Source organism: Bufo gargarizans, chromosome 6, assembly GCF_014858855.1.
Source record: "Bufo gargarizans isolate SCDJY-AF-19 chromosome 6, ASM1485885v1, whole genome shotgun sequence".
NCBI lineage: Eukaryota > Metazoa > Chordata > Amphibia > Anura > Bufonidae > Bufo > Bufo gargarizans.
This window is the reverse complement of record NC_058085.1, coordinates 268,184,058-268,212,014: the sequence shown is the minus strand read 5'-3', so window position 1 is coordinate 268,212,014 and position 27,957 is coordinate 268,184,058.

The window sequence follows — 27,957 nt, the reverse complement described above, 5'->3', positions numbered from 1 at the left end:
AAATATATGCCAATGGACTGTTGCAGTGGTGGCTGACGTGAAGCCTCATTCTCTGCTATGACATGCAGACTAATTCTCTGCTGACATGAAGCCAGATTGTCTGTTACGGGACCTCTCTCCTCTGCCTGGGTGCTGGGCCTAAATATATGCCAATGGACTGTTGCAGTGGTGGCTGACGTGAAGCCTCATTCTCTGCTATGACATGCAGACTAATTCTCTGCTGACATGAAGCCAGATCCTCTGTTACGGGACCTCTCTCCTCTGCCTGTGTGCTGGGCCTAAATATATGCCAATGGACTGTTGCACTGGTGGCTGACGTGAAGCCTGATTCTCTGCTATGATATGAAGACTGATTCTCTGCTGACATGAAGCCAGATTGTCTGTTACGGGACCTCTCTCCTCTGCCTGTGTGCTGGGCCTAAATATATGCCAATGGACTGTTGCACTGGTGGCTGACGTGAAGCCTGATTCTCTGCTATGATATGAAGACTGATTCTCTGCTGACATGAAGCCAGATTGTCTGTTACGGGACCTCTCTCCTCTGCCTGGGTGCTGGGCCTAAATTTATGACAATGGACTGTTGCAGTGGTGGGTGATGTGAAGCCTGATTCTCTGCTATGACATGCAGACTGATTCTCTGCTGACATGAAGCCAGATCCTCTGTTACGGGACCTCTCTCCTCTGCCTGGGTGCTGGGCCTAAATTTATGAAAATGGACTCTTACAGTGGTGGGTGACGTGAAGCCTGATTCTCTGCTATGACATGAAGACTGATTCTCTGCTGACATGAAGCCAGATTGTCTGTTACGGGACCTCTCTCCTCTGCCTGGGTGCTGGGCCTAAATATATGCCAATGGACTGTTGCAGTGGTGGCTGACGTGAAGCCTCATTCTCTGCTATGACATGCAGACTAATTCTCTGCTGACATGAAGCCAGATCCTCTGTTACGGGACCTCTCTCCTCTGCCTGTGTTCTGGGCCTAAATATATGCCAATGGACTGTTGCACTGGTGGCTGACGTGAAGCCTGATTCTCTGCTATGATATGAAGACTGATTCTCTGCTGACTTGAAGCCAGATTCTCTGTTACGGGACCTCTCTCCTCTGCCTGGGTGCCGGGGCCTAAATATCTGAGAATGGACTGTTCCAGTGGTGGGTGACGGGAAGCCAGATTCTCTGCTATGGGACCTCTCTCCAATTGATTTTGGTTAATTTTTATTTATTTAATTTTTATTTTAATTCATTTCCCTATCCACATTTGTTTGCAGGGGATTTACCTACATGTTGCTGCCTTTTGCAGCCCTCTAGCCCTTTCCTGGGCTGTTTTACAGCCGTTTTAGTGCCGAAAAGTTCGGGTCCCCATTGACTTCAATGGGGTTCGGGTTCGGGACGAAGTTCGGATCGGGTTCGGATCCCGAACCCGAACATTTCCGGGAAGTTCGGCCGAACTTCTCGAACCCGAACATCCAGGTGTTCGCTCAACTCTAGTCCTGAACTTAGTCGTGCAGCGATTCGTTGCCAAATATCCCGGGGTCCAGGACGTCTTGCAGCAGCCCAGGAAAATCTCTGGCCATTTTAGAAGATCTTACATGGCCATGGTTCGACTTGCTGACATTCAGCGGTGACACCACCTGCCCGTCAGACGTCTGATTTGTGACTGCCCAACACGATGGAACTCCACCTTGTGTATGCTTGATCGGCCGCTCCAGCAGAAACATGCAGTTAACGACCACCTGTACGAACTCTGCGGCAGGACAGGTTCTGGGGAGCTTGTTTTTTTTTTAACCGCGCCAGTGGCTGCTCATGCATGACGCATGCAGACTTCTGCGCCCATTTGATGAGATCACCAAACTGGTCAGTCACAGCCAGGGCACCTTTCTGAATCGTACATTGTATTGTGTCATTGATCAAGCCTTCGAGGAGCAGGAGCTGGAAGATGGGGAAGTCACAATGCTAGATGAATTACCAGGGGGGCAACTCCATCTGAGACAAGTCAACAGGAGTCTGAAGAGGAGTCAGAGGAGGATGGTGCCAGGGTGGAGGAGGAGCAAGAAGAGCATGCTTTAAACTTTTTTTGGATCCCTGGTGTTGTCCGTGGCTGGGGGGAGCAGACTGAGGATGACATTATCCTGGACGATGAGCAGGAGCCAGGGCACTCCACCACTTCCAATTTAGTGCAAATGGGGGCTTTCATTCTCCATTGTTTGAAGAGGGACCCCCGTATAAAAAGCATAAAGGGCAAGGACCAGTACTGGATGTCAACGTACTTAGATCCCCAGAAAAAAACACAAAATGGCAGACATGGTACCAGCATCACAGAGGGCTGGCAGAATGCAGCATTTCCAGGCCTTGCTGCGAGAGATGCTGCATTCTGCTGTTGTGGGCGCTGGCAGAGGATTTTCCACCCACAGTGAAACAGGTGCGGGTACCAATCCTAACGTGCCTGCAAGAAGAGGGTGGTTTGAAGATGTGTTGGTCACTTCGGATATGAGATTATTTTTGCAGCCAACCCATCGCCAGCCGCTCTCCGGATCCAACCTCAGGGAACGCCTGGACCGAGATGTGTACGACTACATCGGGTTAACGGCCAATGTGGACGCTCTGAGAAGCGAGAAATCCCTGGACTACTGGGTGTGCAGGCTTGACCTGTAGCCAGAGCTGGCACAATTTTCCATGGAACTGTTGGCTTGCCCCTCATCCAGTGTCCTGTCTGAAAGGACGTTCAGTGCGGCACGGAGGATCATGACCGATAAGAGCACTCGCCTAGCTGACGACAGTGTAGACTACCTCACATTTCTAAAAATGTAGCTCTTGTAGGAATTCAACACATGTCACGAGTCGACCACGTTTAATATAATTTTTTTAGAAGCAGGTATATCACACCCCTCCATCAGTATTTTGTGGAGACAGGTATAGAAAACCCTGCGAGAAGAGGGCGGTTTGAAGATGTGTTGGTCACTTCGGATATGAGATCATTTTTGAGGCCAAACCATCGCCAGCCGCCCTCCGGATCCAGCCTTAGGGAATGCCTAGTCCGAGATGTGTCCAACTACATCGAATTAACTACCTTACATTTCTAAAAGTGAATAAGGCATAGATGTTGGAGGAATTTAGCACATGTGACGAGTCAACCATGTTTAATAGAATTTTTTTAGAAGCAGGTATATCGCACCCCTTAATCAGTATTTTGTGGAGATAGGTATATAAAACCCCTGAATCAAAATTTGGTGGAAGCAGGTATATCGCACCCTTCAATCTGTATTTTGTGGAAGCAAGTATATCATATGCCTTAATCAGTATTTTGTGGAAGCAGGTATATCGCACCCCTCAATCAGTATTTTGTGGAAGTAGGTATATAGAACCCCTTATTCAGTATTTTGTAGAAGCAGATATATAGCACCCCTCAATCAGTTTTTTATGGCAGCCGGTGTATCGCAGGCCTCAATCATTATTTGGTGGAAGCAGGTATATCCCACCCCTAAATCAGTAATTTGTGGAAGCTGGTGTATCGCAGGTCTCAATCAATATTTGGTAGAAGCAGGTATATCGCACCCCTCAATCAGTATTTTGTGAAAGCAGGTATATCGAACCCCTTAATCTGTATTTTGTGGAAGGAGGTATATCGCACCCCTCAATCTGTATTTTGTGAAAGCAGGTATATCAAACCACTTAATCACTATTTTGTGGAGACAGGTATATAAAAACCCTGAATCAAAATTTGGTGCAAGCAGATATATTGCACCCCTCAATCCGTTTTTTGTGGAAGCCAGTGTATCGCAGGCCTCAATCAATATTTGGTGGAAGCAGGTATATCGCACCCCTCAATCTGTATTTTGTGGAAGCAGGTATATCCCCCCCTTAATCAGTATTTTGTGGAAGCAGGTATATAGAACACCTGAATCAATTTGGTGGAATCAGGTATATCGCACCCCTCAATCAGTATTTTGTGGTACCAGGTATATCAAACCCCTTAATCAGTATTTTGTGGAAGCAGGTATATTGCACCCCTCAATCAGTATTTTGTGGAGACAGGTATATAAAACCCCTGAATCAACATTTGGTGGAAGAAGGTATATTGCACCCATCAATCAGTTTTTTGGGAAACCGGTATATTGCAAGCCTTAATCAATATTTGGTGGAAGCAGGTATATCGCACCTGTCAATCAGTATTTTGTGGAAGCAGGTATATAGAACCCCTTAATCATTAATTTGTAGAGGCAGGTATATCACACCCCTCAATCAGTATTTAACGAAAGCAGGCATATCAAACCCTTTAATCAGTATTTTGTGGAGGCAGGCATATCGCATCCCTCAATCAGTTTTTTGGGGGCAACAGGTATATCACACCCATTGCAAATAGTTGTTCCAATAACGCTTGTCCCTCTATATACCTTCGGTATTGCAGCAGAACCGCACACAACTGCTGCACAATATAAATGCACTATAATATACTTTCTATGTTATAAAGTATATTACAGTTAAATCACACCCCTCAAACTGTTTTTTTTAGGGGCAACAGGTATACCACACCAGTTGCAATTAGTTATTCCAATAGCGTTAATCCCTCTATATAGCTGCGATATCTCAGCAGAACTGCACACAACTGCTGCACAATACAAATGCACTATAATATACTTTCTATGTTAGAAAGTATATTATAAGTATAGCACACCCCTCAGTATATCACACCTATCGAAAGCACACCTATACCAGTCCTTAAAAGGACTTTTGTGGCCCTATTAGCTAGCGTTTGGTGTCCCTAAAAGTCTATCCCTGCTCCACAAAGCAACCTCTCTCTACACTGGCAAAACACAGAATGTAAAATGGCTGCCAGATCGGATTCTGTTATAGGGTGGGGGTGTGTCCATGTGCTGAAACGGCTTAATTGGCTGTCCTGTCTAATCTGACAGATGTGTCATGGGTCAAAGTTCAGCGCAATGCAACAGAATATGGTGCATGCAAACATTGCCATATGTTTGCATGTTTGGCGAATCGCGAACAAGCAAAGTTCACCTCGAAACGACCGCCTGGCCAACCGCAAGGCCATCTCTAGTGGACACCTAAATCATCTTTTGCCGGCAGCAGATCGTGTCGCATAAACAGCCTCTGCTGCCAGCAAACAATGATTCTATATGAGGATGAGCGATGGCTAGAGATGAGAAAAGTTACGAAAAATTTGATTTGGCTGCTTTGTCGAATTTTGCAAATAAAAAGCGCAGCCTGTCGGAAAAGCCTATCGCTAGTGTGAAAGAAGCTTTTGAACAATACTGATAAGGCCACCCCAATCTAGAATGACTTTTTTTTCCAGAGCACGTCAAGGCACATACACAGCAAATAATATTACCTTTAGGAGGGTGGGTGGATGCAAGGCTACAGTCTCCCGCAAGCTGGTGGAGGAAAATGGCAACACAGCCTGAGAGAGCTGCACTAATGTAGCCCACCAACTTGCCACATTGCGTCTCTGCTACCAAATACAATACTGTCACCAAGGCCAGGGCAACTATACCCTGCACATTGGGACCTAATAGGTCACAGATTTTACCAATTAGACCCATTACTGGGCAGAGGAACAGGTCTGCGCAGTGATCCTGCAACCAAGAGTGGGAAAAATTCTTGCCAAAAAACACTCCTAGCTATTTAAATAATTCGATGAGGCTCCCTCCCGAATGTCCGGGAGCCCATATCCTAGCCACCTCACATTCCACACATAAAACATGTTTTGGGATTTCCCTTTAAAGGGGTTGTACAGAATTAGGAAACATGGCTGATTTCTTCCAGAAACAGCATCATACCTGTCCATGATTTGGGTTTCAGAGACAGCATTAAAACAATGCCATACCCAAAGTGTAGAGCTATTGGGTTCTAAGTGAAGATATTAAACAGCCATGAAATGGCTGCTCAAATGGGTACAACACATGCACAAGTGCCACAGACAGATTAGGTAGATAATATAGTGATGGATAGATAGATAGATAGATAGATAGATAGGAGCCAGGCCTACACAATCATGGGGGGTCAAAAGGATCACTGCCGGGGTGCTGCCTCACTGCTGCCTCACTGCTGCCTGAAAAAGCATTAACCCACTGGGCAATCAAAGACGTGTACTGTCCCTGCCCATAAGAGCTGCTCCATGCGTACACCATAGTGAGAATCACAGGGAGCAACCCACGTTGTCCGCCATGTGTGAGTACAATAGTACTGGAGCTCCACTGGACCATGGAAGTCAAGTAAGCGTGTGGACATAAGGCGCAGGATCACAACCAGAAGTTGAATGTCATGAAGTTTATTGGAAGACAATGCGTTTCGGGGTTCTACGTACCCCTTTATCAAGTCTAAAAAAGGTATAAACTAGAGTAATATACTAGTAAAAAATAATGATAATAAAATAAATGCATAATAAAAATAAGCAAAATTAGAGGGTGAAAATGCTATAATATTACATTTATATAAATACATATATATATTTATTTATATATATATGTACAGTACAGACCAAAAGTTTGGACACACCTTCTCAAAACAGAGTATAAAGGAAAAAACGGGTGCAATGTCCAAGTATGGTAACTGGTGCTTACCCACTTATAAAAAGCAAGAAAATCGGACTGCACCTTAGACGGTTCTTCAGTAAAACAATGTGCTTTTATTCACCCATGTGGTGGCAAAGAGCGACGTTTCGGCTCATACATGAGCCTTTCTCAAGCATTGATAAAAAGTGAACAACATACATATAAAGGTGTATCAATCAGAACAATTAATGCATCAACATAATTGATACTTTACAAAGATATGTGTAAAAAATATCCAAATATTGATAAAAAGATCATAGTCATCATAATTAATAAAGTGACAAGTGCTACAAGTGAATCGGGTGCATAATATAGCAAAATTTCATATAATATCACAACAAATACATGATTGTTTACAGCTGTACCACATTCATATATGATTAGTGCTTAAACTATAATTATAAACATGTGCAGGAAGAGTAAACTAATGAATTAATACCTGGAAGAGTGATAGTACCCACATGTGTCCCTGGAATACCACTCCGATCGCAGCCGCTTCACTGGCAGGCGTCCGCGCGGAGACACACGTGCGTCGTAGTGTTACATATTGATGACCCAAACAGTGCACATTGCAGTCACACGCAGCGTCCTTCCACCAATGACCATAGGAGGCGGCACATGCGCATCAGCGTCACCAAACTGGCACCCGCCATATTAATATATATCGATAGTAAAATTACTTGCAGTCCCAATAAAAGTAGACAATACTTAAATCAATAAATGAATGTCTAAATCAATAAATAATTAAATTGATACATGATTAATAAAATCTTGCAGATCAGAATCTGAGTAAATGATTAACCCCTTAAGGACACAGGGCGTACCGGTACGCCCTATTTCCCGAGTCCTTAAGGACCAAGGGCGTACCGGTACGTCCTGACTTAAAATCGGCATTCCGGCGCCGCGGGGGTTAATCGGAACGGGATTTCGGCTGAAATCATTCAGCCGGCATCCCGTAACAACGCAGGGGGGGTCATTTGACCCCCCCGTATCGGCGATCGCAGAAAACCGCAGGTCAATTCAGACCTGCGGTTTTCTGCGTTTCCGGTCCATTCGGGTGTCCGGTGACCCGATGAACCGGAAAAAGACTGCGATCGGTGGCGTAATTATACACCACCAATCGCAGTCCGAGGATTTGAGGAGGCGGTGCTGGCCCTGGTGCTGAACACTGCTGTCCAGGGTGCTGATTGGTGCAGGGGAGAGAGGCGCGAGATTCAAACTTCCTGCGCTCCTCTCTCCCCTCCTCTTCCTGTTCTGCACGAGCACCCGGCAGCATCGTCCAGCACCAGCTCCTGTGTCCCCCTAATCGCCATCCATCACCCTCCTGCACCCATCGCCACCCAGGTAGGTTAGGGTCAGTGAGGGAGAGGCATCGTTAGGCAGGGAAAGAAGGGAAAAGTTAGTTAGGAAAAAAAAAAAAAAAAAAAAAACTTTTAACTTTTACACAAAACTTTTTTTGATCCATCTATCAGACCCCAGACCCCCCCCTGCCACTTGCCCCCCCCTACCAGCCCCCCACCACCACCAGCCCCCCCACCCCCTCCACCCATCCCCCCACCACTCCCCCCAACCCCCCCCCCCCCCACCACCACCACTAGCCCCCTCACCACCACTTTTTTTTCTGCGTTCGCTGACTGGTCGGCACTTTTTAGCGTCCGTCCACTGTTAGCGCATCGCCTGCCCCACCGCTGATCAGCGTTGTACCGCTAATCAGCAACTTTTTTTTTTTCCTAACACTTGCCCTTTTTTCCTTTTTTTAGTACGCGAACACCCGTTGCCCCCACACACACGCACATATAATAAAGTTTTACACACACGCACACCTACACGCACACACACCCATGGCCCGCCGGGTGTTCTCGGCCGAGGAGGCATATGCCCAGATTGCCTCCGACTCCGAGAGCCCCAGTGAGGATGAGGATGACCCCACATTCCTCTTATCATCAGCATCCTCCTCATCATCATCGGATGACGATGAGCCACCAAGGCGGCGGAGACGCCGCCAGGCGGAGCCAGGGGCCGCACATGCTAGGGATCCTGTGGCCCACCCTAGTACGAGCCGCCCTGGGGTTCGTACTGGTTTCCCGGCCCACCAAATAAGTTCACCGGAGACCCCTGCCGATGAACTTAGCTGGTGTCCCCCAGTGGACTTTGAGCCTGAGATTCCGGATTTCGCTGGCAATCCTGGAATCCAGATTCCCACAGTGGGGTTTACTGAAATTGACTATTTTAGTTTTTTTTTCAGTAACCCACTGGTGAATTTGATGGTGGAGCAGACGAATCTGTACGCCCAACAGTTCGTCGCTCAAAACCCAGGCTCAGTTTTGGCTAGACCCGGTGGCTGGACGCCGGTCAGTGCAGCCGAAATGAGGACATTTTGGGGCCTCGTGCTGCATATGGGTCTAGTCCAAAAACCCAGTGTCAGGCAATACTGGAGTGGGGACGTCCTGTACCAGACCCCACTGTACAGTATGGTCATGACACGCTCCCGGTTTGAGGCCATCCGGAAATGTCTGCATTATTCCGATAATGCAGCATGTCCACCCCGAGGTGATCCTGCCTATGACCGGCTGTATAAGATACGGCCTGTCATCGATCACTTTGGGGCCACATTTCAGCAGGCCTACGTACCTGGAAGGGAGGTCGCGGTTGATGAGTCGCTCATTGCGTTCAAGGGGAGACTCAGTTTCCGCCAATATATTCCCACAAAGCGAGCGAGGTATGGCGTGAAGCTATACAAAATTTGTGAGAGTACCTCAGGGTACACTTACAAATTTCGTGTGTACGAGGGGCGAGATTCCCGTATTCAACCCCCAGAATGTCCCCCCACTCTGGGTGTTAGCGGGAAACTCGTGTGGGACCTTATGTACCCACTGCTGGATAATGGTTACCACTTGTACGTGGATAACTTTTATACCAGCATTCCCTTGTTCAGGTCCCTTGCCGCCAGATCTACGTTCGCTTGTGGGACCGTGCGGAAAAATCAGCGCGGCCTCCCTGCCTACCCCCTCCAGGTACCTATCCCCAGGGGTGAGACCCGTGCACTTACCAGTGGAAACCTGTTGCTGGTCAGGTATAAGGACAAGAGGGATGTCCTTATGCTGTCCACAATCCACGGTAACGGCACCACCCCAGTCCCTGTGCGAGGTACCGCGGCAACGGTCCTCAAGCCCGATTGTATCGTCGACTACAATCGGTATATGGGAGGAGTTGATCTCTCGGATCAAGTCCTCACGCCATATAACGCCATGCGCAAAACCCGGGCATGGTACAAAAAAGTTGCGGTCTACTTGGTGCAGGTTGCCATGTACAACTCTTTTGTACTATCCCGAAGCGCTGGCAGCACAGGGACATTCCTCCAATTCTATGAGGCAGTCCTCAAGGACCTGATCTTTTCGGACCGGGAAAGAGCAGGCCGGAGTACCTCGGGAACTGGAGGCGCCCGGATCGTCCCTGGCCAACACTTTCCAGGTGTGGTCCCCCATACTGGAAAGAAGGGACGAACCCAAAAAAAGTGCAGAGTGTGTCGCAGGAGGGGGATACGGAAGGACACCACCACTCAGTGCGACACGTGCCCCGATCATCCGGGCCTCTGCGTTATCGATTGCTTCAGGGAGTATCACACTTCCATGGAGTACTAAATTTTTATAATCCCCAACAGTTCACTAGAGAACATAAAACACTATGGCTCTCAGACTTTGGAGACACGAAAACTATTTTTCTTTCCCCCAAAAATATTAGTTTTAGTGCAGGCATCCTCAAACTGCGGCCCTCCAGATGTTGTAAAACTATAACTCCCAGCATGCCCAGACAACCTACAGCCATCAGCAGGGCATGGTGGGAATTGTAGTTTTACAACATCTGGAGGGCCGCAGTTTTAGGATGCCTGCTTAGTGTCTCCAAAGTCTGAGAGCCATACATATTGGGCATCGTCGCGTGCGTAAAAGTCGTCGCTATAAAAATAACTTTTGACCAAACGCCTCGGATGAACGGTGTTAAAAATATAAAATAAAAACGGTGCCAAAACACCTATTTTTGGGCAAAATTTCAATTTAAATCCATTTTGCCGGTAATAAAGCAAGGGTTAACAGCCAAACAATACTAAATATTTATTGCCCCGATTCTGTCGTTTGCAGAAACACCCCATATGTGGTCGTAAATGGCTATATAGCCGCACGGCAGGGCATAGAACGAAGGGAACGCCATACGGTTTCTGGAAGGCAGATTTTGATGGACAGTTTTTTTTTTGACACCATGTCCCATTAGAAGCCCCCCCTGATGTAGCCCAGACTAGAAACTCCAAAAAAGTGACCCCATCTAAGAAACTACACCCCTCAAGGTATTCAAAAGTTACTTTACAAACTATGTTAACCCTTTAGGTGTTCCACAAAACTAAATAGCGAATGTAGAAACAATTTTAGATTTTAATTTTTTTGTTACATTGCCTCAAAAAAGAGTAATATAGAGCAACCAAATATCAAATTTACCCCAAAAATAGTCCCAAAACAACAACCACCTTATCCCGTAGTTTCCTAGATGGGGTCACTTTTATGGAGTTTCTACTCTAGGGGTGCATCAGGGGGCTTGAAAGGGTACATGGTGTAAATAAACCAGTCCAGCAAAATCTGCCTTCCAAAAACCATATGGCGTTCCCCTTCTTCTATGTCCTGCCGTTTAGCCAAATAGTAGTTTACCACCACATATGGGGTGTTTCTGCAAACTACAGAATCAGGGCAACCCATTTTGAGTGTTGTTTGGCAGTTAACCCTTGTTTTACTCCTAGAAAAAATTGATTATATTGGAAAATTTTCCAAAAAATTGAAATTTCATAATTGTTTCTCCATCTGCCATTAACTCTTGTGGAACACCTAAAGGGTTAACAAAGTTTGTAAACCCAGTTTTGAATACCTTGAGGGGTGTACTTTCTTAGATGGAGTCACTTTTTTGAAATTTCTATTCTAGGGGTGCAACAGGGGGCTTCAAATGGGACATGGTATAAACAAAACCAGTCCTGCAAAATCTGCCTTCCAAAACCCATATGGTGTTCCCCTCCTTCTATGTGCTACCGTTCGGCCAAACAGTAGTTTACGACCACATATGGGGTGTTTTTGCAAACTACAGAATCAGGGCAACCCATTTTGAGTGTTGTTTGGCAGTTAACCCTTGTTTTACTCCTAGAAAAAATTGATTATATTGGAAAATTTTCCCAAAAATTGAAATTTCATAATTGTTTCTCCATCTGCCATTAACTCTTGTGGAACACCTAAAGGGTTAACAAAGTTTGTAAACCCAGTTTTGAATACCTTGAGGGGTGTACTTTCTTAGATGGAGTCACTTTTTTGAAATTTCTATTCTAGGGGTGCAACAGGGGGCTTCAAATGGGACATGGTATAAACAAAACCAGTCCTGCAAAATCTGCCTTCCAAAACCCATATGGTGTTCCCCTCCTTCTATGTGCTACCGTTCGGCCAAACAGTAGTTTACGACCACATATGGGGTGTTTTTGCAAACTACAGAATCAGGGCAACCCATTTTGAGTGTTGTTTGGCAGTTAACCCTTGTTTTACTCCTAGAAAAAATTGATTATATTGGAAAATTTTCCCAAAAATTGAAATTTCATAATTGTTTCTCCATCTGCCATTAACTCTTGTGGAACACCTAAAGGGTTAACAAAGTTTGTAAACCCAGTTTTGAATACCTTGAGGGGTGTACTTTCTTAGATGGAGTCACTTTTTTGAAATTTCTATTCTAGGGGTGCAACAGGGGGCTTCAAATGGGACATGGTATAAACAAAACCAGTCCTGCAAAATCTGCCTTCCAAAACCCATATGGTGTTCACCTCCTTCTATGTGCTACCGTTCGGCCAAACAGTAGTTTACGACCACATATGGGGTGTTTTTGCAAACTACAGAATCAGGGCAACCCATTTTGAGTGTTGTTTGGCAGTTAACCCTTGTTTTACTCCTAGAAAAAATTGATTATATTGGAAAATTTTCCCAAAAATTGAAATTTCATAATTGTTTCTCCATCTGCCATTAACTCTTGTGGAACACCTAAAGGGTTAACAAAGTTTGTAAACCCAGTTTTGAATACCTTGAGGGGTGTACTTTCTTAGATGGAGTCACTTTTTTGAAATTTCTATTCTAGGGGTGCAACAGGGGGCTTCAAATGGGACATGGTATAAACAAAACCAGTCCTGCAAAATCTGCCTTCCAAAACCCATATGGTGTTCCCCTCCTTCTATGTGCTACCGTTCGGCCAAACAGTAGTTTACGACCACATATGGGGTGTTTTTGCAAACTACAGAATCAGGGCAACCCATTTTGAGTGTTGTTTGGCAGTTAACCCTTGTTTTACTCCTAGAAAAAATTGATTATATTGGAAAATTTTCCAAAAAATTGAAATTTCATAATTGTTTCTCCATCTGCCATTAACTCTTGTGGAACACCTAAAGGGTTAACAAAGTTTGTAAACCCAGTTTTGAATACCTTGAGGGGTGTACTTTCTTAGATGGAGTCACTTTTTTGAAATTTCTATTCTAGGGGTGCAACAGGGGGCTTCAAATGGGACATGGTATAAACAAAACCAGTCCTGCAAAATCTGCCTTCCAAAACCCATATGGTGTTCCCCTCCTTCTATGTGCTACCGTTCGGCCAAACAGTAGTTTACGACCACATATGGGGTGTTTTTGCAAACTACAGAATCAGGGCAACCCATTTTGAGTGTTGTTTGGCAGTTAACCCTTGTTTTACTCCTAGAAAAAATTGATTATATTGGAAAATTTTCCCAAAAATTGAAATTTCATAATTGTTTCTCCATCTGCCATTAACTCTTGTGGAACACCTAAAGGGTTAACAAAGTTTGTAAACCCAGTTTTGAATACCTTGAGGGGTGTACTTTCTTAGATGGAGTCACTTTTTTGAAATTTCTATTCTAGGGGTGCAACAGGGGGCTTCAAATGGGACATGGTATAAACAAAACCAGTCCTGCAAAATCTGCCTTCCAAAACCCATATGGTGTTCCCCTCCTTCTATGTGCTACCGTTCGGCCAAACAGTAGTTTACGACCACATATGGGGTGTTTTTGCAAACTACAGAATCAGGGCAACCCATTTTGAGTGTTGTTTGGCAGTTAACCCTTATTTTACTCCTGGAAAAAATTTATTATATTGGAAAATTTTCCAAAAAATAGAAATTTCAAAATTGTTTCTCCATCTGCCATTAACTCTTGTGGAACACCTAAAGGGTTAATAAAGTTTGAAAAAACAGTTTTGAATACCTTGAGGGGTGTAGTTTCTAGAATGGGGTCATTTTTGGGAGGTTTCTATTATCTAAGCCTCACAATATGACTTCAAACCTGAACTGGTCCATAAAAAGTGGGATTTTGAAGATTTCTCAAAAATTTCAAAATTTGCTTCTAAATTTCTAAGCCTTGTAACATCCCCAGAAAAATAAAATATCATTCCCAAAATGCTACAAACATGAAGTAGACATATGGGGAATGTAAAGTCATCACAATTTTTGGGGGTATTACTATGTATTACAGAAGTAGAGAAACTGAAACTTTGAAATTTGCTAATTTTTCAAAATTTTTGGTAAAAAATGTATTTTTTTATGCAAAAAAAATAACTTTTTTGACCCAATTTTAGCAGTGTCATGAAGTACAATATGTGACGAAAAAACAATCTCAGAACGGCCTGGGTAAGTCAAAGCGTTTGAAAGTTATGAGCACTTAAAGTGACACTGGTCAGATTTGCAAAAAATTGCCCGGTCCTTAAGGTGAAAATGAGCCCGGTCCTTAAGGGGTTAAATAAATTGATACTGTAAAGGATCTCCTAGCACCCCGACCGGGTACCTCCATTGATGGATGCTCCCAGTGCCTCCCGAGGACTCTAAGCACTCCACTCGACACCGATACCACCACAGGAACCAGGAACAGGAACAGCTCTTACAAGAGCTAGAAGTAATAGCCAGGTGAGTATACACGTATAGCAATCCCCACACACATGAGACGAGGCTCTATGTTGAATGTAAAAACAGGAACTCTTTATTTGAACACACAGCATTGATTTATACACATCTTCCAACAAGTTACCACCCACAGGTTTTGTAAAAACAGCCAATAACCACGTACAATAAACTCAGACACTCCCACACAAAATCCTCCCCTCTGCCTGTGATACAATTACCTCACACTGGGTTGATGTAATCATCACAGGCAGGAGAATACACAATGTCTTCTGTCCTGGAGACAACCGAGACGTAATTCAATTATCTCTCAGGACAGAGGGCAATCGCCAATACACACAGAGAGACAATGGAACAGACCTCACTACTCAACATATACAATTTCCCCCCATTTGCAATACACATAGACATTTAACATCCCAACATAGCACAAATTAGTTGTAAAAGTCTCTTGGGCCTGGCTGTACTCATGGCTTTTCTGTCCAAAACAGTTCCACAGATTTAAGCTGTGCGGCCGGTCTGTCTTCTCCTTCAAAGTTAGTATGGGCCATAATCCTGGGGCAAGAGGCTGGCCAACAGACCCCTCCAAAACCCAGTGGCAAGGTTGGTTTCGCCACAGATACTTGTTCCGATTTAAAAAAAAAAAAAAATAATAATAAATAAGTAATTAAAAACAATAAATATGCACTTCAATAAAAAAAATAAAAAAATATATATATATATATATACACTAGTTTCAATATGAGTGCAGTAAGGATACAAATATGGTTACTTAATGGATTGTATATACGTGTAGCCCTATATCTGAGAGGTGCAAGTAAATATGCTAACTTGAATGGATAGGGGATGTGATTGAGTGGGTGAGAAATGACCAAAAACTATAGGTGTGAAGGGTAACTGATAAATGAAAAGCTCTTGCTGTACAAAGAAGCCAGAATGTAAAGGGATTACCTTCACTATGCGCTTACAGCGCGCTAGTAGCAGAGCTTTGAAGGTGCGGGATGGGCGGGACCCAGGAGCGCTAGATGGACGATGTCGCTGGCTGGGTGGAGCTAATGGGATGCTGGCTGTAGCGCTCACTGAATGGAGCGGTACAGCTGGTAGCTAGACAAGAGGAATATGAGCAACACAACCGAGGTCACATCATTAGGAAATTCCCTACAAGAAGAGTGGGATGCCATGCCTCAGCAGACGATAAGTTGACATGTGAATGGTATGAGTCGTCATTGTAAAGTTGTAATTGATGTTCAGGGCCACATGACAAGTTATGGAGATATTGACATTTTTGTGGGGGGTATACCCACCACTGTTGTTGGCTTTTGTGTCAATAAAGTATTTGAAATGTGGAAATCACGACTGCATGCTTTCATTTAACTCCTTAAGGACCAGGCCATTTTTTGCAAATCTGACCAGTGTCACTTTATGTGGTGATAACTTTAAAACGCTTTGACTTATCCAGGCCATTCTGAGATTGTTTTTTCGTCACATATTGTACTTCATGACACTGGTAAAATGGAGTAAAAAAAATAAAAATTTTAAAAAATACTAAATTTACCAAAAATTGGGAAACATTTGTAAATTTACAAGTTTCAATTTCTCTACTTCTATAATACATAGTAATACCTACAAAAATAATTATTACTTTACATTCCCCATATGTCTACTTCATGTTTGGATAATTTTGGGAAGGACATTTTAGTTTTTAGGGATGTTACAAGGCTTAGAAATTTAGAAGCAAATCTTGAAATTTTTCTGAAATTTTCAAAAACCCACTTTTTAAGGACCAGTTGAGGCCTAAAGTCACTTTGTGAGGCTTATATAATAGAAACCACCCAAAAATGGAAACTTCACCCCTCAAGGTATTCAAAACTGATTTTACAAACATTGTTAACTGTTTAGGTGTTCCACAAGAGTTAATGGCAAATGGGGATAACATTTTCAGTTTAAATAATTTTTTTCCAGTAACAAAGCAAGGGTTAAAGGCCAAACAAAACTCAATATTTATTACCCTGATTCTGTAGTTTGCATAAACACCCCGTATGTGGTCGTAAACTGCTGTACGGGCACACGGTAGGTCGTAGAGCGAAAGGTGCACCTTGTGGTTTTTGGAAGGCAGATTTTGCTGGACAGTTTTTTTTACAACATGTCCCATTTGAAGCCCCCCTGATGTACCCCTAGAGTACAAACTCTATAAAAGTGACCTCATCTAAGAAACTACACCCCTCAAGGTATTAAAAACTGAATTTACAAACGTTGTTAACCCTTTAGGTGTTTCACAAGGGTTTTTGGCAAATGGAGATGAAATTTCAGAATATTTTTTTTTGTGCAAATTTTCCAATTTAATCTTTTTTTTTCCAGTAAAAAAGTAAGGGTTAACAGCCAAACAAAACTCAATATTTATTGCCCTGATTCTGTAGTTTGCATAAACACCCCGTATGTGGCCGTAAACTGCTGTACGGGCACACGGTAGGTCGTAGAGCGAAAGGTGCCCCTTGTGGTTTTTGGAAGGCAGATTTTGCTGGACTGGTTTATTTACACCATGTCCCATTGGAAGCCCCACTGATGCACCCCTAGAGTAGTAACTCCATGAAAGTGACCCAATCTAAGAAACTACACCCCTTAAGGTATTCAAAACTGATTTTACAAACATCATTAACCCTTTAGGTGTTCCACAAGAGTTTTTGGCAAGTGGAGATGAAATTTCTGAATTTCAATTTTTGGGTAAATTTTCCATTTTAATCAATTTTTTCCAGTAACAAAGCAAGGGTTAGCAGCCAAACAAAACTTAATATTTAAGAACAATAGTAGTAATGTGGCGCACTGGAGCAACAAGAGACTATGCGAGGTGCTCTCAGTATAGTAGGCTCACCCTGTCTACTCAAAAGGATTTGCAATGAAAACAGAAGGAACTGGGCACTCTCAGATATTGAGGCTAACACTGAATTTATTATGCAACCAATAAATTAATAAAACCTATTCCTGCCCCACATATGGGGTAAATTAATAAATTACAATCAATATAAAATCATATAAAATCAGCAATATCGTATAGCAGCACAATGGGAGGCGCAATTTGGAGTCCAGCAAATAAAAATAAAGTGCACCTAGTGCGTGATTGCCTGTAATGTCTTGGTCGAATCAACAATAGAAACAATGACTCTTGTTCCAATGCAGAGTCTTTGAATGTGCAGTCATTCAAATCAACGCTCATTCACATACGGTTAATTGATAGATACATTTGCTCCAACAGAAATACATTGGAATACTTATGTTTGTCGTTTCTCCACTGTAGATACCAATAGTCGCGGCGTCCCGCTATGGTGAAGTATCAGCGGCGTCCCTCTCTTGCCAGCATATATTGAAACAATCTTACCATATATTGTAGTGCCCAAATGTCACTCTAGACGTTGGTCTTGTAATAGAACGGACCGGTGTCTTACGAGTTGTTCCCGTCTGAGCTCCCACACCAGCAGCTTGTATACACGTGGACCTTTGGACTTGCTTGCAGTCTTTATTGCAACTTTCGTGCGACAGACGGTACTTAGATAGGCACTTAAATACAAACTTTTTTTAATCCCAGATGGCTCCATCTGGGATTAAACCAGATGCGTTTCGGTGCAATTGGTGGCCCCTTCCTCAGTGGTTATCAGTCCCCCCAGAACACCCCTCTTATATAGGGGTTACGGTGTCATACAAAATCTGTCACTGGATCTGTTTTGTAGGTATTTGGTAGTAGTTTTAGTATCAGTCTTTTATAGTAATTTAGATCAATATGGATGATGCCTTGGATGTTAATAGATGAATAGATATACATTCATATCTTGTTAGCCTTTATAATGAAAATGATAAAACAATAAAAGAGCGACAAAGCAATACTGTAGATCAAAATCCTGACATACAGTTAGAAAATCTTAACTGTTCTTTCAATTATTATAAAAAACGCATCCGGACCCATGTGGTACCGGTGCGGTATTGATGCGGTTTTCCGTATAAAGGGCTAAAAGAGCTAAATTTCTATATTTCTCCCTCTATATGAGGATTATGTTGTATTACTGCGGTATAATTTATTTCAAGCCCCAAGATTGATTGACTTAATTTTTATAGATATCTTATCATAAGATACTATCTAGACGCTGATCTGCGTGTTGTAGAAAAGGAGGAAGTTGGAAATGGGAGTAAGGTGTGGACCCCTTACCAAGGGAGAACCAGCTAAGGATTAACAACACTTGGCAAGGTTAACCGTCGGCAAGGGGCGCCCACCGATCCTCTAAAGGAAACCAAAGAGTTTGAACTCTGTATTCAGTTCACCGGGACGCAGAGCATTCAACTAAAAAATCTGTTTGGTTTCCAACCTGGACAACTTACTAACATGGTTCGAACCCCTCCAATCTTTTTTACCCTTATCAAAAGCCGTGAATTTAAGACCCGATAGGTTTTTATTGTGGGTTATTTTAAAATGGTTGGACAGTGAGTGCGTTTCAAAACCTTTCCTAAAGTTGGAGACATGTTCCGAAATACGCTTCTTCAAGGACCTTTTGGTCCTCCCAACATATTGTCGTTTACACGGACACTCTATAATATAAATGACATCTTCCGAATTGCACGATAAAAATTATTTTATTATGTGTCTGTGTTTATTTGTAGTTGACACAATTTCACTAGTTCTCTGTTTCAAAAGAAGTGATCTTACAATTGTTACATTGCCCACATCTAAAGAACCCACATATGTTCACCCAACTTTGAATCAAAGAAGTATGTTTTATGTAATTTTTAATCGTTGGTGCAACTTTGTTCCCTAAATTCGAGGCCTTAGTGAATTTAATGAGGGGATTTGCAGGAATTATGGAACCTATTTTTCTATCTACCTTCATCAGATGCCAATGTTTCTGTATGATGGTTTTTATCTTTTTATGGTCATCACTGTATGGTAACACTAATCGTAATTGTTCTTCCTTCTGTTCCTTTTGGGATTTATTTTTTTCTCCCAAAAAGTCAGCTAGTTCCATATTTCTTACTCTATTAAGTGCTCCATCTACAAGTTCCACAGGATATACTTTTTCTAAAAATTCATTTTTCATTTTTTCTGCTTCTAGTTCAAATTGCTCATTTAATGTGCAATTACGTTTTATTCTGCGAAACTAGCCCTGAGGGATGTTAATGAGCCAGCTGGGAAGATGACAGCTATTTCTTACTGATGGTTTGATGTAAGTACAACTCTTTAGTTTTTTATCTTCCACGTAAATTTTCAAGTCTAAAAATTCTAAACTCTCACTACTTGTAGTGCCTGAAAAATTAAGATTACTATCATTAAAATTGATTTCCTCTTAAAAAAAAATATCCAGTTGTTCTTTTCCTGATTTCCAGATAAAAAATATATCTTTGATATATCTTTGTCATAGCACCAGCTCCTCCCAGTCTGCCATGAATAAATTAGCATAACTGGGGGCGAACCTGGTGCCCATGGCAGTCCCTTGAATTTGTAAATAGTAATTACCGTTGAAATTAAAATAATTGTGGGACAATATAAAATCGATGCCATCAATTAAAAACGTAATCTGTCTAGAGGCCAACCTGCCTTCTTGCTGCAACTGGGTATTAACTGCCCATTAACCCTGCTCATGATTAATGACAGTATATAATGATTGCACATCTAACGAGCCAATTATCCAATTGTCTCCAAATTCTACATTTTCTATTATCTTGATGATCTGTGTTGTATCTTTTGTGTATGAAGGAATATTTTTAATCCTTGGTTGCAGTAGTACATCAATGTAAGGAGAGAGATTAGAAGTCAGGGAATCAATCTCTGAAACGATAGGGCGCCCCGGTGGATTATTCCTATCCTTATAAACACTGGTATACGTGGATGTTTATTTAATATAAAATTGCACTCATCCTCATTTAAAATGCCACTATTTTTCGCTTCTTCGCAAAAATTAACCAAGTCCGAATATAAATCTTTTCTCAGTTTTAAGTAAGTTTCAGCGTCTGACAATTGTCTTAAACACTCTGAATTATATTTCTCTACATCTTGTATAACTATCGATCCCCCTTGTCTGCGGGGTGGATAATTATATTGTTCTTTTTTTTAAGTGTCTTTAAAGCTACAGTTTCTTCTCTTGTTAAGTTATGAGTTATGACGTTTATACTTAATGTTGCGTTTAACCTGTTACGGTCACAGGGCGTACAGGTACGCCCTGATGTCCTGGTACTTAAGGACACAGGGCGTACCTGTAAGCCATGTGTATTTCCGATCACCGCCGCCCGGTGGGCGGTGATCGCAACCCGGTGCCTGCTCAAATCATTGAGCAGGCACCTGGGGACAATGCGCCGGGGGGTCCCCCGTGTAGGCGATCGCAGCAAACCGCAGGTCATTTCAGACCTGCAGTTTGCTGTGTTTCCGGGTTATTCGGGTCTCTGGGGACCAATCACCATCCTGCGATTCTGAGAGGTGATGTGACATCACCTCTCAGGATCAGCTCTGATTGGTCGGCTGCAGGGGCGTGAGGTTCAAATTAGAGCAGCGCTCCTCTCCTCCTCCTTTTTAGTCCGGGGAGCCGAGGATCTCAACCAGCACCCCCATCTGTCCAGGCATCACCCCATCTGTGCCTAGCACCCCATTTGTGCCCAGCATCCCCCATCTGTGCAATCAGGTATTTAGGGAAAGGTTAGGGACAGGTTAAGTTAGGCAGGGATATAAAGGGAAAGTTAGTGAAAGAAAAAAAATAACGTTTGTTTGCACAGCACAGCTGTGTGACCCTAGACACCCCCAGGGTGCTGCAGCTTGCCTCCTCCCCCACAACTTTTTTGGGGCGCAGGCAGGTTTTTTTTGTGCTTAAGTTGACTGTGGCCAACATTCTTAGCGTCCAGCCACTGTTAGCGCATCGCACATCCCACCGCTGATCAACTTTTGACGGTTGATCAGCGATTTTGAATTTTGAATTTTTTCCACATTTTTTGCCCTTTTTTTAGTTAGTCCTTTTTTTTTTTGTCTGTTAGGTTTAGGGTGAGTTTGCGAACACCCGTGCCCTCACACACACGCACACCGAATAAAGATTTACACGCACACACACACGCAGACACACACTCCCCTATGGCTTGCCGGATGTTCTCGGGCGAGGAGGCATACGCCCAGCTTTCCTCCGACTCCGAGAGTCCTAGTGAGGACAAGGATGACCGAACTTATCTTTTGTCATCCGCGTCCTGCTCATCATCTAGCGATGATGATGAGCCCCCAAGGCGGTGAAGCAAGGGGACCGCCATGCTAGGGACCCTGTGGCCCACCCTAGTACGAGCGACTCTGGGGCCACCAGTTAAATCCACCGGAGCCCCCTGCCAGTGAACTTGTCTAGTGTACCCCAGAGCGTTTCGAGACCGTGATTCCTGATTTTGTACACCAACCAGGAATCCAGATTTCCACAGTGGGCTTCACTGAATACGACTACTTTAGTCTTTTCTTCAGTGACCACTTTGTAAATACAATGGTGGAGCTTACAAACCTGCACACCCAACAGTTTGTTGCTCAACACCCGAGCTCCTTTTTGGCTAGGCCCGGTGGCAGGACTTCGGTCAGTGCACCCGAGATGAGGACAATTTAAAACTGATTTTACAAACGTCGTTAACCCTTTAGGTGTTAGAGTTATTGGCAAATGGAGACGAAATTTCAGAATTTCTATTTCTGGTAACCTTGCCTCACAAAAATGTAATATAGATAAACCAAAAATCATATGTACCCTAAAAATAGTCCCAACAAAACTGCCACCTTATCCCGTAGTTTCCAAAATGGGGTCACTTTATGGAGTTTCTACTCTAGGGGTGCATCACGGGAGGCTTCTAATGGGACATGGTGTAAATAAACCAGTCCAGCAAAATCTGCCTTCCAAAAACCACGTGGCACTCCTTTCCCTCTACGCCCTACCGTGTGCCCCTTACAGTAGTTTACGGCCACATATGGGGTGTTTCTGCAAACTACAGAATCGGGGCAATAAATATTGCATTTTGTTTGGCTGTTAACTCTTGCTTTGGTACAGGAACAAATTGATTAAAATGGAAAATTTGACAAAAAAATTTAATTTTCAAATTTCCTTCCCATTTGCCAATAACTCTTGTGCAACACCTAAAGGGTTAACAAAGTTTGTAAAAATCAGTTTTGAATACCTTGAGGGGTGTAGTTTATTAGATGGGGTCACTTTTATGGAGTTTCTACTCTAGGGGTGCATCAGGGGGGCTTCAAATGGGACATGGTGTAAATAAACACTCTTTATCAAACCATTATAAAGATGTGCACAAAGAGGACCCATCCAGTTTGATGTTTGTGGCACTGGAGAAGGTAGAGAAACACTGGAGGGGCGGAGATTTAATTAGACAAATGTCTAGGATAGAATCCAGACGTATTTATGAATTTGGATCTCTGCAGCCGAAAGGACTCAATTATGAGTTGGAAATTTTTGGATTTATGTTGGTTGGGTGTCCCGTGGCTGACGGCTTGTGGCATGCCAGGCCGTTTATCGGCGCTGCGACGTGCCCTTGGCTTCTAGATACCCACCCTTCTTTCTCTATCAAACTATCAAATTTTCAAAATTTCCAAAACTTCTAATTCCTCAAGATTCCTCAAAATCTTTTAAAATGTAGTAACAGTTAGGGATTATTTATGGTTGTATTTGCATTTTAAGTGCGTTTTAATTTTTATTTTTAATCGTATTGAAATATTTAATAATATTTTTATTATAAAAATAGGATTATATAGTGTTAGCAATCAAATATTAATTAAGTTCATATTACATACAGTTGTATACCATTCCTATTGGGACATCTGGGCAATAAAACGCATGTGTCCCCAAAAAAACGCATGAAAACCACATATAGAAAAAAGAGGACAGTGCGATATAGGATTATCCCTTAACTATGTGGGAGGATTTCCTGACTGATTGGGAACAGCATGAAAAGCAGGTGTTTGTGATTTTTGAAGCAATTAAAGACAGGATAAAAATGGAGGCCAGGCAGGCAGACATTTGACCACTGAGGAAGGGAGAGTGAATCTACCCGAAACGCGAATTATGTACCTGCATTGAAAAGCCTCTGATTAAACTGTATGGCCATACAGAGGAAAAATCTTTACAGTAAGGGAACAAATACCTTTTTCATTGAAAGCTGTACCAAAGGAAATTGCGGAACAAAGTGTCAACTCCCGCGATCTTTGGAACTCCCGCGGAAATTCAAACTAGGAGCAATCAAACAAGCCGGCAAACATTCAAGGCTCCGTTCAAACAACAGGGAGACAGCAGACATTAGACGGTAAGCTCAATATCGATTTAAAGTTTACCTTCATAGAAAAAGGAAATGCCATAAGAGACTTTCAGTTTATTAATATCGGATTCCTGTGGATGCTTTAGGAATACATTATGCTTCCAGGGGAATGTATTTGCAATACTTTAAGTGACATTCACCTTCCCAATCTGCGATAGAAGTATAGAGGAAATACCTCCCTCTTTGCAACAAAGACACATAAAAGATCTGGATAACACTGGAAGATTTTTGGTGTGATTTATTGAACATCACTGAATTTATCGATTATACAGTTTCGAATATCAAAGAACATTTTTTCATCGATTATAATATCGAATATATTATTGACTATACCCACCATTTATTATATGTGATTGCTTTATGTATGTTACTGATTTTAGTATATTGTTTTTATTACTTTTATCATTTTTGGGGAATAATAAATATTTTCTGCATATCTTAATTTGGTTGCTAAGTGTATGAGTGCCCGCTCATTTTTCTATTTCTATATTACTTTCCAATAGAGGGTGGGGTGAATCCCTCCATTGAGGTTGTAGCACCATACCATAACTACTAACGAGTGAGCCACCACAACCTATTATTATTGTAAATAAACCAGTACAGCAAAATCTACCTTTCAAAAGCCATATGGCGCACCTTTCCCTCTACGCCCTACTGTGTGTCCGTAAAGTAGTTTACAACGACATATGGGGTGTTTTTGCAAACTACAAAATCGGGGCAATAATATAGCATTTTGTTTGGCTGTTAACCCTTGCTTTATTACAGGAAAAAATTGATTAAAATGGAAAATTTGACAAAAAATTTAAATTCTCATATTTTATCCACATTTGCCAATAACTCTTGTGCAACACCTAAAGGGTTAACAAAGTTTGTAAAATCCGTTTTGAATACCTTGAGGGGTGTAGTTTCTTAGATGCGGTCACTTTTATGGAGTTTCTACTCTAGGGGTGCATCAGGGGGGCTTCAAATGGGACATGGTGTAAATAAACCAGTCCAGCAAAATCTGCCTTCCAAAACCAATATGGCGCACCTTTCCCTCTACGCCCTACTGTCTGCCCGAAAAGTAGTTTGCGGCCACATATGGGGTGTTTTTGCAAACTACAGAATAGGGGCAATAAATATAGCATTTTGATTGGCTGTTAACCCTTGCTTCGTTACTGGAAAAATTGATTAAAATGGAAAATCTGCGCAAAAATTTAAATTCTCAAATTTCCTTCCCATTTGCCAATAACTGTTGTTAACTATTGGTTAACAACGTTTGTAAAATTTTGGATACCTTGAGGGGGTCATTTTTGGGTGGTTTCTATTATGTAAGCCTCACAAAGTGACTTCAGACCTGAACTGGTCCCTAAAAATTGGGTTTCTGAACATTTCTGAAAAATTTCAATATTTACTTCTAAACTTCTAAGCCTTGTAACATCCCCAAAAACTAAAATGTCCTTCCCAAAATGATCCAAACATGAAGTAGACATATGGGGAATGTAAAGTAATAACTTTTTTGGAGGTATTACTATGTATTATAGAAATAGAGAAATTGAAACTTGGAAATTTTCTATTTTTTCAAAATTTTTGTTAAATTTTGTATTTTTTATAAATAAAAATAAATTTATTTTACTTCATTTTACCATGAAGTACAATATGTGATGAAAAAACTATCTTAGAATGGCCTGGATAAGTAAAAGCGTTTTAAAGTTATCACTTAAAGTGACACTGGTCAGATTTGCAAAAAATGGCCTGATCCTTAAGGTGAAATAAGGCTGTGTCCTTAAGGAGTTAATCTTCCGCAAATCATTTTCTACACATTCTTTAAAAGTAATCATTTCTTGACTCATTTCATTACTGGGGTATTTTTTAGATCAGTTCTTCAATGTTGTGTGTGTATATTTTTCTTTTTGATCGATAGGACTTATTTCCCTACCAATAGGATTTTTTAATAGAGTTGAGCGAACACCTGGATGTTCGGGATCGAGAAGTTCGGCCGAACTTCCCGGAAATGTTTGGGTTCGGGATCCGAACTCGACCCGAACTTCGCCCCGAACCTGAACCCCATTGAAGTCAATGGGGACTCTAACTTTTTGGCACTAAAACGGCTGTAAAACAGCCCAGGAAAGGGCTAGAGGGCTGCAAAAGGCAGCAAAATTTAGGCAAATCCCCTGCAAACAAATGTGGATAGGGAAATGAATAAAAATTAAATAAATAAAAATTAACCAATATCAATTGGAGAGAGGTCCCATAGCAGAGAATCAGGCTTCATGTCACCCACCACTGGAACAGGCCACTGTCAGATATTTAGGCCCCGGCACCCAGACAGAGGAGAGAGGTACCATAGCAGAGAATCAGGCTTTATGTCATAGCAGAGAATCAGGCTTCATGTCACCCACCATTGGAACAGGCCTTTGTCAGATAGTTTTAGGCCCCGGCACCCAGACAGAGGAGAGAGGTCCCATAGCAGAGATTCAGGCTTTGTGTCATAGCAGAGAATCAGGCTTCATGTCACCCAACACTGGAACAGGCCACTGTCAGATATTTTAAGGCCCCGGCACCCAGACAGAGGAGAGAGGTCCCATAGCAGAGAATCAGGCTTCATGTCATAGCAGAGAATCAGGCTTCATGTCACCCACCACTGGAACAGGCCATTGTCAGATATTTTTAGGCCCCGGCACCCAGACAGAGGAGAGAGGTCCCATAGCAGAGATTCAGGCTTCATGTCATAGCAGAGAATCATGCTTCATGTCACCCAACACTGGAACAGGCCACTGTAAGATATTTTTAGGCCCAGGCACCCAGACAGAGGAGAGAGGTCCCATAGCAGAGATTCAGGCTTCATGTCATAGCAGAGAATCAGGCTTCACGTCACCCATCACTGGAACAGGCCATTGTCCGATATTTTTAGGTCCCGGCACCCAGACAGAGGAAAGAGGTCCCATAGCAGAGATTCAGGCTTCATGTCATAGCAGAGAATCAGGCTTCAGGTCACTCAACACTGGAACAGGCCACTGTCAGATATTTTTAGGCCCCAGCACTCAGACAGAGTAGAGAGGTACCATAGCAGAGAATCAGGCTTCATGTCATAGCAGAGAATCATGCTTCATGTCACCCAACACTGGAACAGGCCACTGTCAGATATTTTTAGGCCCCGGCACCCAGACAGAGGAGAGGTTCATTCAACTTTGGGTTGCCCCGCAATATAATGGTAAAATGAAAATAAAAAGAGGATTGAATAAAGAAGTGCCCTGAAGTACAATAATATATGGTTAAGAGGAGGTAGTTATAAATGTCTAATCTGCACAAGGGAAGGACAGGTCCTGTGGGATCCATGCTGGTTAATTTTTATGAACGTCAGCTTGTCCACATTGGCTGTAGACAGGCGGCTGCGTTTGTCTGTAATGACGCCCCCTGCCGTGCTGAATACACGTTCAAACAAAACGCTGGCCGCCGGGCAGGCCAGCACCTCCAAGACATAAAAGGCTAGCTCTGGCCACGTGGACAATTTGGAGACCCAGAATTTGAATGGGGCCGAACCACCAGTCAGTATGTGGAGGGGTGTGCACACGTACTGTTCCACCATGTTAGGGAAATGTTGCCTCCTGCTATCACGTTCCGTATCAGGTGGTGGTGCAGTTAGCTGTGGCGTGTTGACAAAACTTTTCCACATCTCTGCTATGCTAACCCTGCCCTCAGAGGAACTGGCCATGACACAGCTGCGTTGGCGACCTCTTGCTCCTCCTCTGCCTTCGCCTTGGGCTTCCACTTGTTCCCCTGTGACAATTGGGAATGCTCTCAGTAGCGCGTCTACCAACGTGCACTTGTACTCGCGCATCTTCCTATTATGCTCCAGTGCAGGAAGTAAGGTGGGCACATTGTCTTTGTACCGGGGATCCAGCAGGGTGGCAACACAGTAGTCCGCACACGTTAAAATGTGGGTAACTCTGCTGTCGTTGCGCAGGCACTGCAGCATATAGTCGCTCATGTGTGCCAGGCTGCCCAGAGGTAAGGACAAGCTGTCCTCTGTGGGAGGCGTATCGTCATCGTCCTGCGTTTCCCCCAGCCACGCACCAGTGATGGGCCCCAGCTGCGTTGGGTGCCACCCCGCTGTGAACATGTTTCATCCTCATCCTCCT